This window comes from Pithys albifrons, chromosome 26 (assembly GCF_047495875.1).
Source record: "Pithys albifrons albifrons isolate INPA30051 chromosome 26, PitAlb_v1, whole genome shotgun sequence".
Taxonomy (NCBI): Eukaryota; Metazoa; Chordata; class Aves; order Passeriformes; family Thamnophilidae; genus Pithys; species Pithys albifrons.
In genome coordinates this window covers 3,866,223-3,888,463 of record NC_092483.1, presented here as the reverse complement: position 1 = coordinate 3,888,463, position 22,241 = coordinate 3,866,223, and the positions used below count along the sequence as shown (strand labels likewise).

Below are 22,241 nucleotides of genomic sequence, written 5' to 3'. Positions count from 1 at the left end.
TGCCTTAATCCTGTTTGCTGATTTGGCAGGCCTCCTCTTCTGCGCGGTGTTTGGCTTGTTCTCTTTGAGTTACAACAGCCACTACTGCATTAGTTAGTCTTTTGTTTTCTTTTTCTTTATACCTATTTCTGTATGCTACCCATGCTTTATTTAACAATTTATCCAGATCATTACACTCCGATCCTGTCACTTTTTGCAACTCTATTTTAATATCATCCCAGGACTGATCGATAAACAAAGGAATTAACAGCATTTTCCCTTGCTCTGCTTCAGGGTCTGAAGTTGTATATTTGCATACAGCTTCTCATAGCCTATTTAAATAGTCTGTCGGAGTCTCTTCTGTCTTGCTTTATTTCATATAATTTAGACGAATATGTTGCTTTTGGGGAGCAACTTTGATCTTTTGGCTTATTTTTCTGTCCTTGTTCTAATGCCAGCACTAAAGGTTCTGATGGGGAAGTATTTATATTACAACTTTGCAGCCACTCAGGCTTATTACACAAGGGAAAGAACATATCAGCATACATAATTTCATCCCATTTTCTTTCTTTTTTAAGAAAAAGCATAAGCTGTAAGAGAGTATTATAGCTTATTGATCCTTCCTCAGGCCATCTTTTTCCATCTTCTAAGGTGTACAGAGTCCATAGATTTTTACAATATTTAATGAGCATCTTTTTATTTAGATTTTTGCCTGGGGACCCTCCTAGGTCTTTCCAATGTTTTAATATGCATTCTAGGGGGGTTTTAGTATTTATTTCTTCACTTACATTGGCCCCCAATGTAGAGATAGGTTATTTTTCTTTTAAATTTAAATTCTTAATGTGCCTTCTGGTTTCTTAAAATTAGAAATAAATTTTCACTACACCAGTAGGATTTGTATATATACAGTGAATGTGTATTACCACAAAAATCCACAAGATGTCTCTTTATGCCTAGATTATAACAAATCTGGGTGAATTTGGAAAAATACTAATTTCTGTGTTCTTTCACAAAAATATTCAGCCCACTTGACTTTTTCTAATGTTTGATTAGAGAAACAATGTGTCCTAGTTCAGCAGGTGGGACCAGTTTACCACTGTGTGTGATCAAAGCTATATATTCAATACCCTCTATTCATTTCCCAAGAACAATGGACCATTTGCAGCAGCTGCCCAAGGCACACCTGACCCCTCAGGTTGTGAGCTGAGTGCTAAAGACATGTGTGAGATAAGAGCTGTGATAACTCCCCTCAAGGAAGTTAGCACCTTCACACCCAGCCTGAGGGGGGGGGGCGTGTCTGCTAATGGGCCATCAACGATTCCAAAATACCCCATGACTCTGTTATAGGTTTGGCCAGATGGGCCTGAATTTAGGATTTAAAGTTCAGCTAGGCCTGGGATTGTTGGCTGATTTGAGCTGGGCTGAGCTAGCTAACACCTGACTTCTAGCCAATAATATTGTATTCCGTACCATACTACATCATCTCAAAGGGTGTTAAATCCAGTGTGTGGGAGTGGCTTGGTCAGTTCCATCATGGCTGCACTAAGAGGAGGATGTCTGGCAGCTCCTCTACTATGCTAGGCCCTGCTCCGGCTGCTGCTGCTTGCATTTTGTTTGAGTTCAGGGAAGTAGAAATATTTTGTTGTTATACATTCTCTGTCTTGCAGGGTGTCTTTTAGAGTACTTATAGATTTAGAATAATACACTTTGTATTAACTGGGGAGTGGGAAGTTATTTCTTTTTATACTATACATAACTTGTGTAAGTGTGTGTTATATTGTAGTTTTCTCTTAATTTTCTCTTTTCTGTATAAATACATGTAATTTCAGCATAAACCTGGTTTGAAGGTTATTTTTCCTCTCCCTCTTCTTTTTCCCTTAGCTGGTTGGGGGGAGGAGGAACCCTTTCTCTCTGTCTTGGACAGCTGGCATTTTGCCAGCTCTACCCAAGACAGACTCACAGTTAGATCACCCATTGTGTGACTCCCTGCCCTGGGGGAGGTACTGGGTGCTCCCACCTGGACCTGGGGGTACATATCTTGGGGTATAGAAGACCTTAGGGAGTCACGCATCAGATCCAGAGGAGGACCAAAACCTCGACAGGAGGAGACCACCACTTTCAACCAGCCAGCGACCACCACTCTCCACCAGACTGCAACTGTCAGCTGCACCAACAGGTTTTCCACTTTGGACTTTTACTTGGGACTTGGTGGAACCTCATAGGGTTCAGCACAGGGGCTAACAAACCCCTTTGTGCTTGTGCCCCAGGGTGCTGGGTTATACTTCTGGGGTTTTGTGGGTTAAAACCAATTTTCTCTTTGTGCCATTGCATTTATTGTAATATTGTTATTAAATTGTAACTTTGACTTATAATCTCTTTTCGTGTTGCATTCATTTCTCCTGCTGGTTTACCTTTGAACCAGCACACAATGAATACACGATAAATATAAGGTCTGGCTTAAAAATAATTTTAGTCTGCCGTCTAATCCAGGAATATATCTATTACAATGGTTCCACCATGCAATTACATACAGTGAGCAGTCACAGAGTGGACAGATTTTTATCTGTGGTCTTGTCTCGGTTTGAGGGGAAAAACCAAAATGTTTTACCCACAAGCAGGGGAGGGGCCTCCTCCACAATAATCACACCACTCTTTATCAAATTTAAGAAAAGGAATTTTAATACAAGAAGGATAACTGCTATATATATATATATATGTAAACAGACTAGTGCAACCCACTTCCCCAACACCATAAGAGAAAAAAAAAAAAAAAAAAAAAAAAAACAACAAAACCCAGCAGGTTTTCCTCTGGGAGAAAAGGTTATACTTAAGTGTCCTTGTCACAGCTCGGCTGGCTGCAGAGTGAGTTTCAGTCCCTCTCCAGCGAAACAGACGAGCAGTGGGCTTTCAGATGGACTCAGTCTCTTCCCCCTGTGTTCCCCGTCCAAGAAGCAGAAAGGTACGAGCAACCAGCAGCAAATCCAAGGCAGGCAGCAGCACGGCAGGAAAAGGTGGTCCGAAGTAGGCAGCGGCAAGACAGCCAGGGAAAAACCCCAGCAGTAACCAGCAGGGCAGCCTGCCTCCTTGGAGTCCCCACTCCCCCCTTCCGCCGAGCCGAGACTGAGGAGAATATCCAAAAAAAAACCAAAAGAGACAAACCTGCCCCCACCCCAGCGATCACAGTTAACTGCTTCTTTTGTTAACCGCTGGCCTGGGCAGTTAAGTGGCAGGGGAGAGAATTTACATAATAATCCCAAACTACAACATTATCCACCCCTAAATTCTCTTCCATGCCGATACTCTACATTAAACTTAAATTTTCTTTCAAATAATTAAGTGTTTACAAATACAGTAATATGAGTCGTTTACCCAGAGATAAGTTCCCCTTGAGGTATACATCGTGTCTCTCCATCTTCCTGCATCACCCACCAGGTGGAACCAGATCCTTGAGCAAAGACAACCCCACGAATGGGTTTGCCTTTGCCTGAGGCAGGGTTGATCCAGACTGTTTTCCCTAGCATACCTCTCAGGTGTATTACAGGGACTTTGTCTCCATCTACAGTGTGAAGGGGTTCTGATTGGGCAGGGCCGGCTCGATTGACAGAGCCTCTAGTGTTGACTAGCCATGTAGCCTTTGCTAAGTGTTGATCCCAGTGTTTGAAAGTCCCTCCACCCAACGCCTTCAAAGTGGTTTTCAACAGTCCATTACACCGCTCAACTTTCCCGGCAGCTGGTGCATGGTAGGGGATATGATACACCCACTCAATGCCATGTTCTCTCGCCCAGGTAGCAACTAAGCTGTTTTTGAAATGAGTTCCATTATCTGACTCAATTCGTTCTGGGGTGCCATGTCGCCACAGCACTTGTTTTTCCAGGCCTAGGATGGTGTTCCGAGCAGTGGCGTGAGGCACTGGGTGTGTCTCCAGCCACCCTGTGGTTGCTTCCACCATGGTGAGCACATAGCGCTTGCTTTGGCGGGTCTGTGGCAGTGTGATGTAGTCAACCTGCCAGGCCTCCCCGTACTTATACTTATCCCAGCGCCCACCATACCACAGGGGCTTCACTCTCTTAGCCTGCTTAATGGCAGCACATGTCTCGCAGTCGTGGATAACCTGAGAGATAATGTCCATGGTTAAATCCACCCCTCGGTCTCGTGCCCATTTATAAGTGGCATCTCTGCCCTGATGGCCCGAGGCATCATGGGCCCATCGAGCCAAGAACAGCTCTCCCTTGTGCTGCCAGTCCAGATCTGTCTGTGATACTTTCACTTGCGCAGCTCGGTCTGCCTGTTGGTTGTTGAGATGTTCCTCATTGGCCCGATTTTTGGGCACGTGTGCGTCTACGTGGCGGACTCTCACAATCAGCTTCTCTACTCGGGTGGCAATATCTTGCCATATATCGGCAGCCCAGATGGGTTTCCCTCTGCGTTTCCAATTGGTTTTCTTCCATCGGTCTAACCATCCCCAGAGAGCATTGGCCACCATCCATGAGTCGGTGTAGAGGTAAAGCTTTGGCCATTTCTCTCGTTCAGCAATGTCCAGGGCCAACTGCACGGCTTTAAGCTCTGCAAACTGACTCGACCCACCTTCTCCTTCAGTAGCTTCTGGAACTTGTCGGGTGGGACTCCATACAGCTGCTTTCCATTTGCGATTAGTCCCTACAATGCGACAGGAGCCATCGGTGAAGAGGGCGTAGCGTATTTCCTCTTTTGGCAATTGATTGTATGGTGGAGCTTCTTCCGCACGTGTCACCTGCTCTTCCTCTTCATCTGCTAGACCAAAATTTTCACCTTCAGGCCAGTTTGTGATGATTTCCAGGATCCCAGGGCGATTTGATTTTCCTATACGGGCGCGCTGCGTAATCAGGGCAATCCACTTGCTCCAGGTAGCATCAGTGGCGTGATGTGTAGAGGCAGCCTGTCCTGACAACATCCACTTCAGCACTGGTAGTCGAGGTGCCAGAAACAGCTGTGCTTCTGTGCCAATCACCTCTGAGGCGGCTTGAACTCCTTCATAGGCGGCTAGGATCTCTTTCTCTGTGGGGGTATAGTTGGCTTCAGATCCTCTGTAGCCTCGGCTCCAGAATCCAAGTGGTCGGCCTCGAGTCTCACCAGGCACCTTCTGCCAAAGGCTCTAAGACAGGCCATTATTCCCGGCAGCGGAGTAGAGCATGTTCTGTATGTCTGGTCCTGTCCTGACTGGTCCAAGGGCTACAGCCTGAGCAATCTCATGCTTAATCTGGTCAAAGGCTTGTTGCTGCTCAGGGCCCCAGTGGAAATCATTCTTCTTACGGGTTACCAAGTAGAGAGGGCTTACGATCTGACTGTATGCTGGGATATGCATCCTCCAGAACCCTATGGCACCCAGGAAGGCTTGTGTTTCCTTTTTGCTGGTGGGTGGAGACATTGCTGTGATCTTATTGATGACTTCTGTTGGAATCTGACGGCGTCCATCCTGCCACTTCACTCCCAGGAACTGGATCTCTTGGGCTGGTCCCTTAACCTTACTCCGTTTGATGGCAAAGCCAGCTCCCAAAAGGATCTGGATGATTTTCTCTCCTTTCTGAAAAACCTCTTCTGCTGTGTCCCCCCACACAATGATGTCATCAATGTATTGCAGGTGTTCTGGAGCCTCACCCTTCTCCAGTGCAGTCTGGATCAGTCCATGACAGATGGTGAGACTGTGTTTCCACCCCTGGGGTAGTCGGTTCCAGGTGTACTGCACGCCCCTCCAGGTAAAAGCAAACTGTGGCCTGCACTCTGGTGCCAGAGGAATGGAGAAGAACGCATTAGCAATGTCAATAGTGGCATACCACTTTGCTGCCCTGGACTCCAGTTCATACTGGAGCTCCAGCATGTCCGGCACAGCGGCACTCAGCGGTGGGGTAACTTCATTCAAGCCACGATAGTCCACAGTCAATCTCCATTCTCCATCAGACTTATGCACAGGCCAGATGGGGCTGTTGAAGGGTGAGTGGGTTTTGCTGACCACCCCTTGGCTCTCCAGTTCACGGATCATCTTATGGATGGGGATCACAGCATCACGGTTCGTTCGGTATTGCCGACGGTGCACTGTCGTGGTGGCAATTGGCACTTGCTGTTCCTCAACTTTCAACAGTCCAACAGCAGAAGGACTTTCTGAGAGACCTGGCAATGAGTTCAATTGTTCAATCCCTTCTGTCTGTACAGTGGCTATTCCAAAAGCCCATCTATGCCCCTTTGGGTCCTTAAAATATCCATTCCTGAGGTAGTCAATGCCCAGGATACATGGGGCGGCTGGACCAGTCACAATGGGGTGTTTCTGCCAATCTCTCCCTGTCAAGCTCACTTCAGCTTCTAGCACAGTCAACTCTTGAGATCCCCCTGTCACCCCAGAAATAGAAATAGTTTCTGAGCCCACATGTCCTGATGGCATTAATGTGCATTGAGCGCCAGTATCAACCAAAGCCTTATACTTTTGTGGGTCTGATGTACCAGGCCATCGAATCCACACAGTCCAATAGACACGGTTGTCCCGTGCCTCTACCTGGCTAGAGGCAGGGCCCCTCTAACACTGATCCTGGTCATAGCGGTCAGAACCTTTTCTCGATGAGTACACCTGGGAGGTGCCCTCCTGTGGGTCAGATTCTTGCCCGTGGGAAACTGGGACTGCACTTACTCTCACTGACCTTCTTCCATTCTCCTTCAGTTCTTGTACTCGGGCTGCAAGGGCACGGGTGGGTTTCCCATCCCACCGTCCCATGTCTTCTCCATGTTTGGCCAGGAAGTACCACATCTCAGTTCGTGAGGTCTGTCCACTTCCTCTGGCTGGGGGGCGTCTGGCTCTGACTTCAGAGGTTCTCATTCGCACTGGTGCCACTTGGAGACTTTCCCTAATTTCCTCTCTGATCGCTTTTACCTCTGCAGGCAGCGTCTTGAGACTCTCAACCAATGTCTCTACAGCAGAAATACGGGCCTGCATTGGGCTGTGGGTCATGCTTTCATATATCCGGAGCTTATTTGCTACTGCGCCCACTGTTTCATGGTTCTCTTCCCTATACATGGATGCCAGGAAATCGGTGTATTCAGCTGGCCCCGAGCGTGAAAGGTCCCACCACATATGTGGTGTGCATCTGACCTTGTCAGGGTCATTATTGGCTTGCCCACCTCTTCCAAAAAGCACGTCCATCATTGCCATCTCCCTCAGACGTAAAATTCCTTCTTCCATCGTCTTCCAAGTCTTCCTAATATGATGTTCCTGCAGGATTTCTCTATAAACAAACTTCTCTCTTACACTCGTTAGAAGTCGTGCCCAGAGTGAAAGGGGCTTTGATTCCCTCACGAACACCTGTTCAATAGCCACGTCCTGGGCCAGAGCCCCCAAAAACCTGGCTTCAGCACCATCCAGTTGTAAGGTTTCACCCATAAGGTCCCAAACTCGGATCAACCAAGTCAGGATGGGCTCACCCGGGTGTCGAGCAATGTCTTTCCGCAAACTACGGAGATTATCAAATGACAATGACTCAGTGATGATCTCAGGCTCTGGGTCTGCTTGCTGTGGAGGTGCAGCAGCCCCCTCATCGTCTGCTGGATGGTCTAATTTGGTCTTATATTTCCTTTTCTGAATAGGGGCAACTTCCATAGGCTTGGCCTGTCCTCCTGGTTTAGCCTCATCCTTTTCTCCCTTCACTGTGGCATCAGGGGTTTTATTCTCTCGCTTTTCCCCCTTCACTGGGCTAGGTTTCTGAATGCATTCTGGAAAAACCCTGGCCCTACCTTCAAACATTCTGTAAGCTGCAGGGATACAACCCTGCAGAAAAACCATAAAGAGCAAGATATCTCTGGCATCCAGGGAGAATTTAAACATCTCAAAAGCTGTTGTAGCAGACTTGAATGGGGAATGGACAAAGGGTTGGGAGAAGAGATTCCCCTTTGTTCCTTCCCAAGGGTCCGTACTATTATCACTGAATCCCCAGAGGTAGCAGCTTAGGTTGCGGCAGGAAAACAGCCTGGAGAGCACCACCCACATGACATCCAAAGGCATCGAATTCATGGCACCATAAATCCAGAGTAAGAACTCAATAATAATTGCGGCTATTTGAGTTTTGCTCATTGATTTGTTGATAAGACTTAAACCTGCCGCTCCTTTTGGCATGAATTTGTACCAACAAAAAGCCAATATATTATACAGGATGGTCCTGATGAACCCTAAGCTCAAGACCCACATGGTGCCACAAAATAGCCGTTATCCTTCTTTGTTTACAAGCCCCACACGTTGGGCGCCAAGAAATGTCTCGGTTTGAGGGGAAAAACCAAAATGTTTTACCCACAAGCAGGGGAGGGGCCTCCTCCACAATAATCACACCACTCTTTATCAAATTTAAGAAAAGGAATTTTAATACAAGAAGGATAACTGATATATATATATATATATATATGTAAACAGACTAGTGCAACCCACTTCCCCAACACCATAAGAGAAAAAAAAAAAAAAAAAAAAAAAAACAACAACAAAACCCAGCAGGTTTTCCTCCGGGAGAAAAGGTTATACTTAAGTGTCCTTGTCACAGCTCGGCTGGCTGCAGAGTGAGTTTCAGTCCCTCTCCAGCGAAACAGACGAGCAGTGGGCTTTCAGATGGACTCAGTCTCTTCCCCCTGTGTTCCCTGTCCAAGAAGCAGAAAGGTACGAGCAACCAGCAGCAAATCCAAGGCAGGCAGCAGCACGGCAGGAAAAGGTGGTCCGAAGTAGGCAGCGGCAAGACAGCCAGGGAAAAACCCCAGCAGTAACCAGCAGGGCAGCCTGCCTCCTTGGAGTCCCCACTCCCCCCTTCCACCGAGCCGAGACTGAGGAGAATATCCAAAAAAAAACCAAAAGAGACAAACCTGCCCCCACCCCAGCGATCACAGTTAACTGCTTCTTTTGTTAACCGCTGGCCTGGGCAGTTAAGTGGCAGGGGAGAGAATTTACATAATAATCCCAAACTACAACAGGTCTCAAAAGGTGATGAGTGTTCACAGTTAATTTCTCAATATCACCACCCATTAATTTTTATCATAACCCACGTTAATTAGGTGCCACCCACTTTCTGGATTAAAATGCCACTTTAGCTATATTAAACTTATTTCATATAGTAACTTCTAGTCAATCTTTTCTTTTCTTAACAATTCTGCTACTCGGTGTATATAGATTTTGAATTCACACTCAGTTCTGTCTCTCTGTCTTTCTAAGCTCAGTTCGTACTCAGCTATTGACTCAACTTCTTTGTTAGACGTAGGAATTGCACGATCAATTAATTTTGTTTTAAACAAAGTTCTGATCTAATTCCAACAAGACGTGTTCTTTATCTCATCTGTTTCTGACTGAACTTACTTGAGATTTTTTTTTCCTTTTATTTCCCAACAATTTTTTTTCCTTTTTCTTAGTTATGAACTAAGTTTTTTCTTATTCATTGGTCACACACTAAGTTGCTGTAACAGCTTGTTTATAGTAGACAAGACAACAGCTATACAGCAGACAAAATAAGACCAGACCAAACAACACATAAGACAGAACAGAACACAGAGCACATGGAGAAACAACACTTTCAACATGGCATATAATCAACAAGGCAAAGAGAGTGCAAAGCAGCAGCAGTTTGCACAGAAGCGCTTCAAAACAGGAGAAACCGTATTCCTCTTAATACAGAGAAGCGCTTAAAACAGGAGGAAACACATTCCTCTTCATGCAGACAACAGGAAGAAATACCATATTTCCTCTAATACAGGTAATAGTTGGGATTTTGTCCCTCTGGAAAGACATGTCATTCCTTTTAACCTGCGAGAAGCCATCGCTTCGTCGACTTACGGATTAACAGATTACAGAGCCAGGCTAAACAGATTATACAGAATAAAACAGAAAAGAATAAATACCTTCTTAAATGTGGATGGCTGTGTTCATCGCTGCTTAAGATCCAAGTGGGAAAGGGGAGCCTTGCCAAGCAAAATCTGCCTGTGTGGGCCCAGAGGGTCCCGCTGTCCCGCCTGGGAGCTTCAGCGATGGAGGGGTCCCATCTGGTGGCGCCAAATGATGCCGAGAAAAGGCCAAAATGAATGCTGCTAAGAGAAAAGTTTTATCTTTCAGCAGAAGGTATTTATTTGCTGCACAGGGTAAGTGAAGCAGTGGGTACTGCTGAAAGTTCACTTCCAACTTTTGGTAGGATTTTGGGGGATTTTATACAGTGTTAGGATCACTTTATTGATATCTTTGAATTCTCCACTTCTGCACTTGGCCCCTCACCAGCTCTTTCTCCTACTGTTGCTCCCTCTCCTAATGTTGCCCCCTCTGTTGAAGGTCCTGCACCTGTATCATCTGTAGAAAAACAAGGGGTTGAGGCGGAGTTAGAGGAGAAGTCTTGCTAGAATCTTCTTTTAGGGGACGTATTTTGGGGTCGTTCCAGTGTCTTCGGCCTCTCTGGGGGTCTTTCTTATGCATCTTCCTCACTTGAACTTTTCAGCTTTCTTTGTTCTCTTGACTCATGGTGCTTGACATCAGGGAATTTTCTGATTCATGTTTTCTTTAAGTGAACATCTTATCAATCTGTGACTAAAAGGATGTTTTAAGTACACTCCTGACATCTATTTCTAGGATAGAACAATTTATCTGGTATTTACATTATACTGGTAGTACTAGGCACATGGAATGTGAGTTTCACAGTTTCTCAGTTAACTCTTTAAAGCTGAATGCCTGTTTCGCATTTAAGAATTAAAATTATTTTAATGCCTTTATTATATTTGTTATTTATTTTGATACTCTCATGCAAATTAATATATGCAAGTATACGTTACAATTAATTTAAAATAGTGTAGAGATAAATTCAGCTTATTTTCTACTGCTATAGCCTTAAATTGTGCCTGCTTGAAGTCAGAGGGATATTAATAAAAAGCCATCTATCTAGGTAAGGGATAGCAGTAAGTGTGAATCAGATATTGTGTGGATGGTTTTCATGCTTTTTTCTGAAGTGCATCCTCAGTTAAAATAAAAAAAAATCTTCCAGGATTAAAAAAGCCGAGTAGAAATACAGAGGTTTTGGAAATTATTAGTATCCATTGATTGCATATGAAGAGACATGTTGGAAGAAATTTGAACTTAGAAGTTTTTGTGCACAGCCCAGGCCATGGAGAGGGAAACCGGGCCTCTGTATCCTTGAGCCTGCTTCAAGAAGAGCAGTAAACAATAGAAAGAATGTGGCAGCTGCCAGGAGAAGCAGGTAAACACATTGATACAGAAAGGCATAGTTTTGAGAAAAGCACCAATCCAGCTGGTAGCACGCCCTAGCCATTGACCAATGATATTCCTGTACTATTCGTAGACTGAGAGAATATGCGATATGTGTGTGTGTAATGTAAACAATAAAGGAGAACGCTGATCATACTCCTATGGAGGTTACATCGTGATTCTCGCGCCGGAACCTGGGGAGCTCAAAAAACCGACATTTCTTACTTTAGAGACAGAAAATGATTCAATTTTTGGAGGGAGGCATTTAAGATACCATAGAAATTTGTGTAGAATATAAAAAAAATAAAGAGGGGAAAAAAAAGTTCTTTTATTGACTATTTCAGAATACAAGAAGACACATTGTGAAAATAAAAGGATAACAAAACTCATCAAAGGAAATGCCTTTACACAAAAGACTTTTGCAGCTGGAGTTCAGTCCCACAAAGTGAGTGGGAGCAAAAAGCTCTTTTGCATAAGCATAATTTCTGCAAGATTTGAACTTTTATGAGTGATGAGTACATTCACACCCAGATATAAAGGAAGCTATGGATGTTTTCATTGTGTATGAAGGTCCATGTTACCAAAGCTGCCACTCTTCAATGGATGCATTCCCCTTATGAGGAGGAGGCTGTTTGCATTTGTCTGTGCTGGGACTCATTCTGGATATGTAAATGTACTATGCACCTAGAGTACACTACTGTCTTGGTTTGAGGGGAAAAAACCAAAATGTTTACCCACAAGCGGAGGAGGGGGGCCTCCTCCACAATAATCACGCCACTTTATCAAATTTAAGAAAAGGAACTTTAATCAAAAAATGGATATAAGAAGGATAACTGTTCTTAACTGTGATATATATATATAACTGTAAACAGACCAGAACAAACTGCTTCCCCAACACAGGAAGAAAACCAAAACATAATAACCCCAAGAACCAGCAGGTTTCCTCCTGAAGAAAAAAAAAGTTATACTTAAGGACAGTGTCTGTCACAGCCTGGCTGGCTGCAAGGTGAGTTTCCAGTCCCTCTCCAGCGAGACAGACGAGTGGTGAGCTCTCAGATGAACTCTGTCTCTTCCCCTGTGTTCCTTGTCCCGAACGAAGAAGGAAAGCTGGAAAACGGAGAACCGCAGCATGTCCCAGAAAGCAGCCGCGACCTCTCTCTCCCGGATCGCTGCTGCAGCCAGGGCGGGCCGGTCACGACACTGCAGGTGGCGGTGAGACTGGAACGGAGACCGGGACCCCAGTGCCGAAACCAGGAGCAACAGCAGTGGCAGGGGAAAACTGCCTTACTCCACAGTCGCAGCAAGGAACAGCAGCAATGGCCTCTCTCCCACCGCAGCACACACACCGACCCGAGCTGTGTGTAGTCCCCAAGAACAACAGACAACCTGCCCCCACCCAAGCGATCAAGAAGAAGACGGTAGCAGTTAACTACTTCCTTTGTTAACTAATGGCATGGGTAGTTAGTGGCAGGGGAGAGAATTTACATAATAATTCCAAACTACAACAACTACATCCTGTGCATAGGCATAAAAACCCTTTATGAAACAAACCTTTATTATTCAGAAAATTATTTTCCTATTTGTGGTATTTTTGTCTTTAGTTTCAGCTAGGCCTCAATTTAGTAGGCTCAAAGGATGTGACATAGATTAGAAGGGACAAGCATCACCTGACTTAAGCAACCAAAGAGGTATTTCATATCATCTGACATCATCAAGAAGCATCAAGAAGTATAAAAAGAGAGGGAGGTAGAGCTTCTGTCTCTTTTTGCTCTTCGCCTTGGACCTGTAAGGACGCACTGCCCTGCCTTTACCGAGATTAGGCCTTGCCACCATACCCGCTGTTATCTAGGGAGGTGAACATTTTCTTGTTAATTTCTCTTCTCTCTTGTTGAGAGGTTTTCTGGGGGTTTGGGTGGTTGGAATCTGTATTATTAGGTTGGGCGACTCAGTGAAGGTGTTATTATTTCTTTTCACATTTGTATATATATGTGTGTTATATCATATTCTGTTTTAAATTCTCTTTACTTCTGTGTAAATATAAAAACCTTGCCATTTCAAAGTTCCATTTCTAGTTTTTTTTCTTCTCTCCCTTTCCCTTGGTTGCTGGGCTCTGACAGGCAATTGGGCACTTGGCATTTTGCCAAGCTAAACCAAAACACTATTATATTAAATTGTGTGAGAGCTGGGCTTGTGCAAACCTCACGAAGTTCAACAATGCCAAGTGCAAGGTCCTGCACCTGGTTTGGGGCAATCCCAAGCACAAGTACAGGCTTAGCAGAGAATGGATCAAGGATAAATGGGTTCCTTTTGCCCAACTAGGCTCTGTTAGGTAATGCAACTCCAGCTATTGTCCAAAGCAACTAACCCGAGATCCCCTTACCATGTCCAATGACTGTAGTAGGACCTGACAAAGATTGTCAAAATACCTCTCACAATTTGTGATTGTAAAAACCTAGTTTCTTTAGATTGGTGATTCATAGCTCATTCTTGTTTACACATCTCTAAGAAAATATGACAAAGCAGGAAAAAGCAAAAATACTTTCTCCCTTCTCTAATTGTAGGGTTTAGGACTTAGCACTAGCTAATGATTTTTTAAAGTATGTAGTAGAATATTAAACAGAGGAAATGATGCAAAGGAAATATGAAACAACCAGCCCTAGAGATGACTTTTGGGTAGCAGGAAAAGTTCATGTCCTATAATCCAGTATTCTCTCATTTATCACTGCTTCTACTCATGCATACCAGGAAAAGTTACTTTTAGGCCTAGATGGATGCAAAGTCTTTGCAAGATGTAAAGACAGTCAGACCACTGATTTACAATGAACAAGCTGGAATGAAATTTTATTCTTTTTCTCACTGACCTATTAACCATGGTTTTTGAGTATAGACAGAATTCTGTAATTCACTAAAGGAGTTCTCACTGGAATAGGTCAGAGACTATGTTTTCTATGAAATATTTTACAAATTCTTACCATATTATTGATATAAATAGTTGATATCTGTGCAATTTATATTATTTACAAGTTCAAATTAATATCAAACATCAAGTAATGTTTATATGCTTTGAAGATGAATATAGAAATTAAAACTAAAAGACATTAAAGTGACAGACCTAAGTAGCTGCTCTAGAATATTGCATATAATTATATGTAATGTTCAAAATCAGTATAAAGATATGACTAACTGTCCTGGTTTCGACTAGGACAGAGTTCATTTTCTTCTTAGTAGCTAGTACAGTGCTGTGTTTTGGATTCAGTATGAAAATAATGTTGATAACACACTGATGTTTTGGTTGTTGCTAAGTAGTGCTTACCCTAGGTCAAGGACTTTTCAGTTTCCCATGCTCTGACATCCAGGAAGTGCACAAAAAGATGGGAAGGAGCATAGCCAGGACAGCTGATCTGAACTGGCTGTGTGGTACTTAATTGTTGAGTGGAGTTAAACCATGGCAGTACTTTTTTGTAAGCGCATGATTGTGTGAGTTCATAGAAAACCTTGAAGACGAGAAAACATTAATTAGGCCACAGCTTACAGGTGTCACACTCAAAGACTCCATGGAGAGAAAAAAAGACAGGTAAAAAGCTCCCCTCCAACTTCTAATCACAGCATCTATCTCTTCCTTATTCCCACCCATAGCTCCATCCCATAGGTTGAACCACAGTGTCTATAAAACTCATTACAGCTCTAATTGGATGACACTTTTAGCACCATTGCTATGACCACGTTATCTCTCAAGATTCTTTTGCCATGAGTAGAATAACTCAAAGCCTTCTTATCTCCTTTGTTTTTGCTAGTTGCTAGTCTCTTTCTCACAGTATTAACTCGCACCAGTTAGCAGGCCCTAAAACGCCATCTGTTATTCTAAAAACCCTTTTTCTCAACTCAAAAATCTCTCCTTTATTCCTACAATTCCCCTTTTCTGTTTTTCTAAAAAAAAATCAAACTTGTTACTCTTTTTGTTACTGAGCTCTTGCAAACAAGAAAAGAGACAAGGCAACACTAGCAAAACATTCTATACAACCAATCAATCTTATCAGTCTCATTATTTGTAAGCTGTGGAATTCAACTCCTAAGTTCATATCCTTCTGAAGTAGAGAAAAGCCAGAACCTAGGGGATTTTACTAAAAGCACCCAACTTTCCGGGGAGTCTCCAAGAGATAAGGTCTAATTTATGGAAGACATCTAACTCTCAGTGAAGTCATAATTAAAGGTCCATGTAGCGAACAGGTTAATCCCAAGAAAAAAGCCAGAGCACCATGTTTGGCAAGACCCACTGCAAGAATCTGCAAGAATCAGCAAAATTAGACCGAGTTGAAAAGTTCATGAGGGTGAAGAACAAAAATACAACCACCACCAGATGAAGTAACAGGATCTCCCCTCATAATATTCCTCAAAATGGACAGCTCCGCCCCAACTCTGCCTGCTATGAATATTATAACTAGATATCGCAATATTATAATCGTGCATGAATATGTAGGTAAAAATATTGTAATCCCTCACTAGAAATGTATAAATACTGTAGCTTCTCACTGTAGATTTTGGAGCTCTTTTGTCCGATACTAATCGGAGAGTTACCCCAACATTGTCTTAATAAATACCTTGCTGTTTATTGACTAAAACTTTGTCTCTAAACAGTTTGTTCTGCCTCTTTGGGCATCACTTCAAACACTTGCTGCAATTTAAAAAACCCTTTTTCTCAACTCAAAAATCTCTCCTTTATTTCTCACACTTTTTGGCACTTGACGAGGAGCCCAAAGGGTTGAAACAGTGATAGATCTGATCAGAGCATGTTAAAATAAATTTGTTATAAGCATTCATTGTTTTGGTTTAATAGTTGCTTGTCACAATGTTGATTTATTTGGCCATAGAGTTGTTGCACTTGTTCTCTTATTTGCTGCATATGTTCCCTGTGGTGATGTTTATCCTCCATGGGGCCTGAGCTAAGATTATAATTTTGTTGTACTTTGTCGTATTAGCTTATGATAGGATAGCATAGCTGGTACATGTCTACAGCATTGCAGTTTCCTCTATATTTTGGGAGTCATCTATTGGGATCTATTAATAATTACACCTTTTGTCTTTTCTCCTCAGAGAGCCAACCTATGAGGGAGAGTTTTCCTTCCTTCCTTCTCCTTCCTTCCTTCCCGCCCTCTTTCCTTCCTTCCCTCCCTCCCTCCCCTTCCCTTCCTTCCTTCCCTTCCTTTTCCTTTCCTCCTTACTTTCTTCCCTCCCTCCCTTCCTTTTCCTTCCTTCCTCCCTCCCTCCCTTCCTTCCTTTTCCTTCCTTCCTCCCTCCCTCCCTTCCTTCCTTTTCCTTCCTTCCTCCCTCCCTTCCTTCCCTTCCTTCCTCCCTCCCTTCCTTTCCTCCCTTCCTTTTCCTTCCTTCCTCCCTCCCTCCCTTCCTTCCCTTCCTTCCTCCCTCCCTTCCTTTCCTCCCTTCCTTTTCCTTCCTTCCTCCCTCCCTCCCTTCCTTTTCCTTCCTTCCTCCCTCCCTCCCTTCCTTTTCCTTCCTTCCTCCCTCCCTCCCTTCCTTTTCCTTCCTTCCTCCCTCCCTCCCTTCCTTTTCCTTCCTTCCTCCCTCCCTCCCTTTTCCTTCCTTCCTCCCTCCCTCCCTTCCTTTTCCTTCCTTCCTCCCTCCCTCCCTTCCTTCCCTCCCTTCCTTTTCCTTCCTTCCTCCCTCCCTCCCTTCCTTCCCTCCCTTCCTTTTCCTTCCTTCCTCCCTCCCTTCCTTCCCTCCCTTCCTTTTCCTTCCTTCCTCCCTCCCTCCCTTCCTTCCCTCCCTTCCTTTTCCTTCCTTCCTCCCTCCCTCCCTTCCCTCCCTTCCTTTTCCTTCCTTCCTCCCTCCCTTCCTTCCCTCCCTTCCCCTTCCTTCCTTCCTCCCTCCCTCCCTTCCTTCCCTCCCTTCCCCTTCCTTCCTTCCCTCCTCCCTTCCTCCCTTCCCTTTCCTCCCTCCCTCCCCTTCCTTCCTTCCCTCCCTCCTTCCTTCCTCCCTTCCCTTTCCTCCCTCCCTCCCTCCCTCCCTCCCTCTCCCCCCTTCCTTCCCTTCCTTTTCATTCCTTTTCCTTCCTGTTTGAGAATTTTAAAGATTTTGAATACCCTTGAGACCAGCCTGGTCCTTTTCCTAGGAAGCAGTATGTTGCTGCATATGATTCAGGTCCTGTTTATGGTTAAACAACTATTTAAGAACATCACCCAGAGATTTGCCCTGAGGCTTGTTGGGATTCAAAACTGAAAAAAACCAAGAACCAAGAAGCCTTCCCATATGATAAGACTTAATCTAGCTTGCAGACATCGCTTATCTCCTATCTTTTGCATTCAAAAAGAAATGTAGTGTGTGTGTGTGCGCGCGTGCGCGTGTTCCTTTTTTTGTACCAAGACCTGTTTCGCAACATTCATTGTTCCACTCTGCCTTGTGTTCTTGAATAATGGATTAGCTTTAGATATCTGCTCTCCTCAGGATAAACAAACAGTAATCCCTTAGTTACCCTGGATCCTCCCCTATTTAACATATCCTAGCCCCTATACCTTTAAATTGCATGTTGCTGTTCAATAAAGTATTCCAGTTTCTACCCCCATATCTGGGATCGAGTAGTTTTTTTTACCCTCTCAAATGGCACCCAATGTTCGGCAGAGACCCCAGGCTTCTAAAATTTAGAAGTCTGCAGAAGAGAGCTGTCGGCAATGATAGGAATAGCAGCTCTTCCTATCCCGGTGAGAGTGCGTGACAGAACTGATAAGAATGGACTGTGCACAGGATGTTGTCCCTCTGCGGCTGGACCAGAGGTGAGCTGTCACGAACTAGGAATGATTATTTGAAAGATAGGCTTTGAAACATAACAAGTAGAGGCAATGGGGGCTCAAAACTGCACTTATTTAATCCTGAAGCACCTGCACGGCTTAGAAATAAAAGATCTGCTGTCGCAAGACTTAATTTTATGGACCCAGCAGAATCACCCAAGGGACATTTCTTTGCTAAACTTACTGCTTGTGGGATGCTGTCACTAAAAGAGACAAGAAGGCTGTGTCCCCTGAACTGCCGCTACACACAGCACTGCTGTCCAGGGGAGAGGAAGGCCAAAATAGCGGCGGCTCCTCTGCACTACTGTTGCCAAACACCCCTAAAGTTCCTGCCAGCCGAGACCCCAGTGAGAATTCATGGGATCCAGGTGTTGGAGGGCCGGGAGAGCCCCGAGCAGCCAGTGTGGCATCCACACAGCAGAAGCGAGCAGCAAGAACAACCCCCGCCACTCCAAGCAGGCAGCGGAGCCTGTGGAGCAGCATGCGGTGAGAACCCTCCTGCCGGCTCGGGACAGCCAGTCCCCACAGCAGCCAGAGGTATCATCCTGCAGCCAGTCCCGGGAGAGAGAACGCCCTGCCATCCCCTGTTGGAAGAAATTTGAACTTAGAAGTTTTTGTGCACAACCCAGGCCATGGAGAGGGAAACGGGGCCCCTGCATCTTTGAGCCTGCTTCAAGAAGAGCAGTAAACAATAGAAAGAATGTGGCAGCCGTTAGGAGAAGCAGGTAAACACATTGATACAGAAGGGCATAGTTTTGAGAAAAGTACCAATCCAGCTGGTAGCACGCCCTAGCCATTGACCAATGATATTCCTGTACTATTCGTGGACTCAGAAAATATGCGATATGTGTGTGTGTAATGTAAACAATAAATCAGAGCACGGATCATACTCCTATGGAGGTTACGTCTTGACTCTCACGCCGAAACCTGGGGAGCTCAAAATATCGACATTTTTTACTTTAATCCCCTTCTCACTAAACTCTGAGCCAGGGAAGAACGCTTAAAACAGCCAGAAGAACGCAGAAGCAGAAAAAAATCCAGAAACACCTCAACACCACCCCCAACCGCAGAGCTACCGCAGAGCACTAGGACCCTGCGAGCATAGCGAGCACGGCCCCGCAGAGCAGCTCCTGCACAAGCCGGAAGTTAACACCCAACGCCCGCCCAACAGCCGCGCTGGACAGAGACACACTTCACACTCAAAAAGACACAAAAAAGCGACCAGAAAAAATACCCTGTTGTTTCACTAACTAGACAGTTTCTGGTATTTACCAACTTGGAAGACTGTTCCTGGTTTTTCCCTGTTTGTCTGTTCCTTTTATTTTAATAAGTACCTCAAAACCTAACAACTAAACTTAAAAAACACTGATACAAGTAAGTAATAACCACAGCTTTTTATCTCCTCAGAAATTAATTAATCTAGGAGGGAAAGATGAGACCTGACTGCAGACTTTCTGTTCTAATTTTCAAAGATTAATTTTTTTCTAAGCATAGTATTGTGTTTTTAAGTTTTTTTGCTTAAAACCACAAGATGAGCCATAAGCAATAAATCCAAAATGAAGCCAAAACTTGCTATATTTGTTGTATTTAGACCAGCGCAGTATTGAGTTTGCTTAAGTTGTGGTTTTAAAATGTATAAGTACAACCTATACCATTTCTCTCTAGTTTTTAGTTTTCTAGCTGTCTTAATTCATAAAATTCATTTGCAAGTAAAGTTTATTTTGTCCTTCCAGTCTCACCACGAAACAAAAAAAGAAGAAAAAAGTGCTAAAAAGTTAAGCAAAACTATTGTTTACCATATTTTAACTTCTGTGTTTTTAGTTTTGCCAAGTTTTAAGATTATACATGTAGATTTGTGCTGTTTTCATGTTGGTTTTGTAGTTTTTAACTCAGAAACTGTTCCCTTAGTCTTCGTTCTCTAGCCACATAGCAAAGGAGAGAGAAGAAATTTTCTGCGTTTCTTTCTAATTCATGCTCAAGGAGACAGTGATAAAATCACCACTGTTAATCTGTCCACCTGTGTTTGAAGAAGCCACAAACAAGGCTGCTGCCACTCTGTTTGTCTTGTAGGCCTTGCTAATTCAGCAAAGCCCAAGTTTTTTAGTAGGAATGATAAAAGTACCATAGTTGCTTTATTTCACAAATCCTCTTTCATCTTCAATAACTAATAATTAAGAAGTGTTTTAAGTTTTTTCTACATAATTTAAGATACTCGTTTAAACAAAAAAGAATTTTCTCAGCAAGTCTTTATATTAATTGTCTTTCAGCATTTAGTAATGTCTTTTCATTATAAACAAAAGTATTTTAAGTATTATTATAAAGCATAGTTTTAAGTTCCTTAAATTATTTCAGGCAAGTCTTAAAGAACTAGTAACTTCTCTTTACATTTAAATATCAAAGATTGTCAGTTTCATTGCTCATAATATGCTTCATTTTAAACTGTTGTAGCTATGAAAGATAAATAGATGTAAACCTGACATAAATGAATTTCTACTCATTAGCTGTTGTTTTGCAAGTAGAATTATCCTTATTCGCAAGTCAAAAATCCAAATGTATCATATGTTTTAAATCCTGCTAACCTATCACAAAACAAAATCTCTTTTCCTTACTATCCAAAGTCTTGCAGAATTCACTCCAGTTAAAAGAAGGGCAAAAAGCACTGCAAGGTCAGCACAGCTCAAAAAGCCTTGATTCACAAGAAGTTTTGTGACAGCTCTAGTAAGACTCACATCTGCGCTCCAAAAATATAATCTTTAAGTAAAAAGAGCTGTACTGAAGTACAGAGTTAAATCTTCCAAATCTGACCCTAAAATATAATGTAACAAAGGGAATTTGCCTCTTAGTAATACATATAAGAAAATTATTTAATGATAAACCAAAATAAGAATAAAAAATGTAATAACCAGTGCATTTTGTTTTCCTTTAGCTCAAAATATCAAATGTAAAAGCTAACAAATTGTCTAGGTTTGACTTGGCCTCCCAGTCCAAGCTGCCCTCCCCTTTTCCCCCCCGCTCCTCAAGCAAGGAAAAAAACCCTGAAAGGAAACTGAAAACTTGAAAGAAACTGAATTAAATCAGAATATATATATATTTTTTCCTAACATTTACATTTACAACTACATATACAATTTGTACAAACAATCAGGAGCTCCCAGGGAAAAAGGGAAAGGGTAACAAGGACAAAGGAGGGACAAAACAGAAACAAAACAGGCAAATACAATCAAAACCCATAAAAAAACCCTGGCAAAATACAATCTCACCAACAACTCTCAAGAGAAAACCAGCTCCCTCACTCTCTCCCTCTCACGATCTCCTGCGTGGCTCCGATAAGAGACTGACGCCTAGACTCCCTGCTCCTAAGCCTCGCCGGAAGAAGAACGGCAACTTCCTATCTCTCTCTTATTTATACTCCCTTGTTACGTGGGAAAAAATCCCAAGTGTGGAATACCTAGTTAGAACTGGTTACTGGGGAAGGCCTGGATCAAAACTGTCACACAAATTTTAATTGAATCACAGCATTATTAAGTGAACCATTTTGTGACAACTTATTAAGAATATTAATTTAGCCAATAGATAATACAATTGTAACAAAATAACATCACCTTTTCTTTATAGCAAATTAATGGTAAAAGCAAAAATAAGGATAATTCTTCTGAAGAAAAATTACATATTAGTGTGTCAAAGATGAAAAAGTTCATAAGCTTCAAACATGTTATTTTCTATCTTCCAGTTCCTAGCATATTTATTAGCTGTTGCAGAGCAGCATCATGGAAAGTGTTTATTGGATGCTAATTGTTTGTATAACATATTCCTGTTTCATTTAATTTTACACAGCTGTGAAATGATAGCACGCACAAGCCACACCTTTTTGAGCAATGCAATTTCTGTTTTTAAATTAAGGAACTCTATGCTCACTTTGAATCCACTGATTTTGTAATTAAAAAATACAGATCTTCAGTTAGTTTCCTAGATGCAGCCTATCAATAGTGTGAACAAATATTATCTAAATTTCAATTTACATTGCAAATTGCTGTTGCTTTTAAAGCTTTTCTAACCATTTGAAAACCTACTACAAATAGAGCAGTCTAGTCTCAAAATCTAATCAACTTGTGATAAATCAGCTAAAACAATTATTGTTGCTCTTCCTAAAGAGCTGAAATACAACACATTAACTAAGTCCTGCATCCATAGACATAGTTCTCAAGCTAAGAAAACTAGCAAGTACATTAAATTT

General features: G+C 43.0%; 1 long non-coding RNA gene across 1 annotated transcript in view; it reads right to left on the bottom strand.

Annotated features, from left to right (window-relative positions):
- LOC139683024 (uncharacterized) overlaps positions 1-21,547 on the bottom strand; it is a 39,024-nt gene extending 17,477 nt beyond the window's left edge. Inside the window, exon 1 of the long non-coding RNA XR_011699732.1 lies at positions 21,268-21,547. This is a non-coding gene — a long non-coding RNA (uncharacterized lncRNA). The remainder of the gene's footprint in view (positions 1-21,267) is intronic.
- Positions 21,548-22,241: the final 694 nt, after the last annotated feature.